A 5,114-nucleotide genomic window follows, 5' to 3' on the forward strand; every position below is an offset into this window, starting at 1 on the left:
ATACAACTTTCACTCCAAAGGAAATAAGTTTTGTATGAGTCAAATATATTCGCGTCTCAAGAATATGGATTCAGGGAAATACATTCCTCTGCGTCTATGCACTTTGATGGTCACAGAACAAAAGGAAGTCAGAAATTGATGCATTTATCAAGTATGCTGGTGAGAAGGTGGTGGTGCTCAGAGACACAGTTACAGCAAAGCAAGGGAGTCTCAGCCATATTCCTTGGATGCTCCTGACAGTATTTTTAGATTTAGGGTTGGTGGAACAGGTTCCAAAGCTTTTGCCTGATAGTCAAAGGAATGTTAGTTCAGACACAAAGGGGAGTGTGATAAATGGCCCTAAATCAAGGAGGTTAAAAGTAGCTAATGATAGTTTTAGCCCTTGATATTTCTCGCTGTGATAGGTCAATCCTTCCATAGGATTTTCATCATAGACAGAAACTCTAGTTCACATTTTGTTGGGTATATTTTGTTATTGTATTGGGTACTTTTGGGGATACTTGGGCATGAGGCCTGCATCCACTTGAGGAGAAGGACCCTCTCAGTGTCTCCAGAAGACAAACCTTCTGTCTGGAACAATCCGACGAATGCTACTCAGGGGTGGCCCACATCTGAAGCCTCCTGGAATCTTCTTTCTTCTAGAAGAAGAGCTTCTGATGAGTTTACTAAAAAGAGTTTAAAATCACAAAAAATAACAATAATTGTTAATTGAAGCAATACCTTTTGGCTCATAATTAAAGCATGGAGGTTTTATGTGAGGTGATTGATATATTGTCGCTTTGTATCACTTAGTGAAGTAGGAAGTAGGCTTTACCTCCCATTGTAGCAGAGGATGCTGAGCTGTGAAGAGGTGTCACATTCTATGGGAGAGCACACAGCAGGGCTATCAGGATTCAGTCCTTACTGTGTGGCACGGAGAGTCCCTCACAGCTAAACTCTGGTTACAATGACCACCCTTACCCAGGCAGGACTATGGGAGGTAGCTCTATCTCTTCATTTTTATCCCCACATGCTCATCCATAACACCTACTGAAAGACCTACTTGAAACAATCTGGAATATTCTTTCTGTTATTTTGTGGTATTTATTTTTGTAGCAAATGTACTTCCCTCTATTCTTGCCCACAGGAGAGATAGTTCAGCTATGCAGAATTCCAGGTTGTCACCCCTTTAGTTTAGATCTCCTGACCCCTGATGTTTAGTCTTCTGGAAAGACTCCAGACCAACTGAAATGCAGGCATGTGTGTGAGTGCTGCAACTTCTCTTTTTCCTTTTACAGAGATGCTAGGGTTAGATTCCAGGACTTTGTGTATACAGGCAAAGTGTCTACCACAACATACACCTTAGGCCTTGTCTTTGGAATTCTTCTGTATCCTTTTTGAAAATTTCCTGGCATTTGGCAAAACTTGCTTATACATCTTAACCCCAAAGTAATCTTGCCTGGTTGATCCCTACTTTTACACTGTCTCTATGTTCTCTCCATTGCGTCCCACAGCAGGAAAGAACATACTCTCAGACCTCCCTTGTCATAAGTATGCTCTTCCATCATTTCTATCTCTTTGCCTTTTTGGCCCTGGGCTACAGTAGTTTCCTGAATTGAATTACACAGAACCACTAATCCATCACAATAGATTTTACTTCCATTCTTCCTGTCCTTTACAGCCTTACTGGGTTTGTCTTTTATGCTCAGAAATTGTGTTATTATTGTTGTTGGTTTTTTTTTTTTTAATCTCCAACGATTCGTCTGAGTTTCAATTGCTCATTTTATTTTAACAATAAAAGCTCTCATTTCCCTGACACAATCTTACAAATTTTCCCTCGGGGAAACATATGGAATTGTATATGAGGTTCTCACCCACCCTTTCAGCCCACAATCTTCATACAGTCAGCTTGCCTGGTGTGTCTTGTGCTTTTACACCGTCTACACGTGTGCGTAATTGGAAGCCAATATTGATGGATACTGGCAGTTAGTTTGATTGCCTGCTCAGTGGTCTTTAGGAACGAATAGGCAGTAGATTGGAGGGCAGGAACAGCCCTCACACTGTCCCTGAGGTGTAGTGAAAATGCATAGCTGTAACTCATGGGTTTCTGATTGCTCCTAGGACTCATGTATGACACTGGGCACATGAGCTTACAGAAGTAGGGTGGACTATATTTCTGAGACATCCCTCTGCTGAAATGACTGAGTAGCTACAGGTTCACCCACCCAGCTTTGAGTCTCTTGTTGCTGCTAAGATCTGAAGGCCATCTTGGTTCAGTCAAGGGAACAGGCAGAGTAGGGCTAAGCACACTCAGGTTCTCACTGCTGTCTGAGGCCTCCTGTCATCTTCACTTCCTCCCTAATATGATCATCAACCCACTCAAAGGATAGTTCCAAACTCCAAGCAGTCCCACTTAAATACTTCTGTAGTAGGAGCCAGAAGGAATTTGTCTTTGGGATTCAACAGGAAAAGGAAGTGCTTCAGACCTTTAGACGATGACCTGAGTAATTTAGCCTACAGAAGAAGAAGCTGCCCTGCTTGGCCAGCTTGTTGCTAGTGACCCACCAAGTACCCCATCACCAAGGCATCGTCCTTCTTGCTTAAGTCGGTGTTCAGAGTCGGTGATGACAGTGCTTTCAGAAGGCCTTGATTCTGTGGAGGATTCCACCCTCTCACCAGTGAGGTCATCATCAAGTGATTCTCTGCCAGTAGATGGGGTGCAAACTGCTGCCGGGGTGATGGCAAGGGTGAGAAGATTCAGGACAATCCTGGAAAGGAGGAAGGAGGAAAAAAAAACAACTAGGAGAGGTACCCATAGCTTACACACATGCAGTCCAGTGGCCTCAAACCTGAGGTAACCTTTTTAAGGCAGGGTAGTATTTATTTGTTGAGTGACTACCCCATGATCTTACTTCACCAAATCAATAAAGAAAGAAAGAAAGAAAGAAAGAAAGAAAGAAAGAAAGAAAGAAAAGAAAGAGAAGAAAAAAGAAAGAAAAAGAAAAAGAAAAAAGAAAAAAGGAAGAGAAAAAAGAATCCCCAGTGACAATAGCACCACACCTCTCCAGATTAATTCACCCAAGGGGACTCAGCTTATACCTGTCCTATAACACCAATGCATTCTGAAAGTGTATATGCATTTTGTAAATAGGAATATAATCTTAAATGCATAAGGAATGGCTGAAAAGGTGAAGCTAGGTTAAACCTTTACTTCCCTCTATCTGCAAATGTGCCTTTGTGTGTATGTATGAATGGTGTGGGTATATGTATGTGAATGGTGTGTGTATATGTGTGTATGTGGTGTGTGTGTTTGTGTGTGTGTGTGTGAAAGTGTGTGGTGTGTATATACATATGTGTATGTGTGGTGTGTATGCACATGTGGATGGTGTATATATGTGGTGCATGTGTGTGTTATGACGTGTGTATATGTGGTATGTGTATGTGTGTGTAAATGTTGTATGTATGTGTGTATATGTGGTATGTGTAACTGTGTGGTGTGTGTGTTTGTATGTGTGTGTATAGGTATGTATGTGTGTGAATGGTGTATATATGAGTGTGTATGTGGTGTGTTTGTGGTGTGGTGTATGTATATGTGGGTGCAAGTGTGTGTATGTATGAGTTTATGTGTGGTGTATGGTATGTGTGTATGTATGTATGTATGTGTGTATATGTACATTGTATATAAGTGTGTGTAGTGGTTGGTATATATGGAGATGCGTGTATTTGGTGTGGTACGTGTATATGTGTGATGTGCGTGTGTGTGGTGTGGTATATGTATATTTGTGCATGTATGTATGTGTGTATATGGTTTGTGTATATGTGTGTGGTGTGGTGTGTGTATATGGTTGTGTGTGTATGAGTATGTGATGTGACTACGTGTGTATGTAATCCAGGGAGCCATTTCACATTCTAAACACAATAATATTCCTAGGCAGGAAGCCTTGCCCAGACAGCTGTGTGCTATGGTAGAGTACTCGGGCTCCTGAACCCCGAATGTTTTGTCATCTGGGTCCATTTCCATGACCATCATGTCCTTCAGGTCCAGAGCAGTGGCCACAGGCTACCAGGATCAATTCAGCCACTTTCTCACTGGTCCTCCTGTCTCCAGGCTCACCACACCCCAGTCCCCTCCTCAACAAGCCAGGTTGGGGTCCGGCACACAGAATGCTTCAGCACACTCTGCTGGGAGGTACTTCTGGGTATTACTCTCCTATATGGGTGCAGCTCTTGTGAGTGACAGACAAGCGTACTGAACTGGTGTGGATGGCTACCTTCTCCAAGGCCTCCAGCCCCTTTCTCCTGCTGTGTGCTCACTATGCGGATAGTGTTCTGGAACCTTCTCCAGATGGACTATTGTGTGACCTTCAGAAAGGTCATGATAGTACTAGCCCTGTGATGAAGAGTGCAGGCTCTGCAAATTGTACCCCAGGCTTTGAATACCATACTCGCTACTCTCCAAATAGTAACTCTATGCCTCAGTTTCTTTAAAATGAAAACAGTGAAGGGTAGGCTAGGGTGATACAGTACACTTCAGACCTTGCTTAAAATGCTCCCAACAAACCCAATATGAGAAAGCAAACCTTGTTTTACCATCTCAGTGTATAATTGCACACCTCTACTGGATAAGGCTCTTTCACACACACTTATTGTAGCTGAAATTATTAATAACACCATACTAAATTCCTACCAGTGTTTGTTTAAATTTCTCTGTTTCATAATTCATTCCCATTTTGTCCCAATGGGGGTTTAAATAAGGTCCACACATTGCAATTGATTGACAGGGGCATAAAGACCTTTTAGATGACATTAGGGTGGATGAGTGGACAGTAAATACTCAAGGCTTTCTGGGCCATACAGTCTCTGATGCAAGCACTTAAGCAAATGAGCATGGGTATGCTTCCATAAGACTTCATTTACAGACATGGGGAGCTGGCCAGATTCAGGTCCCAGGAAGACATCTGTCAACTTGTGGCAAGTTGGCTTGGTCACATTCAGGCTTTCTTCTTTGGGTACAAAAGCAGGCCATGTATAGTATTGTATATGTTCATTTTTGCCTTTCTCTCTCTCTCTCTCTCTCTCTCTCTCTCTCTCTCTCTCTCTCTCTATATATATATATATATATATATATATATATA

This window comes from Mus pahari, chromosome 12 (genome assembly GCF_900095145.1).
Source record: "Mus pahari chromosome 12, PAHARI_EIJ_v1.1, whole genome shotgun sequence".
In the NCBI taxonomy this organism is placed as follows: Eukaryota; Metazoa; Chordata; class Mammalia; order Rodentia; family Muridae; genus Mus; species Mus pahari.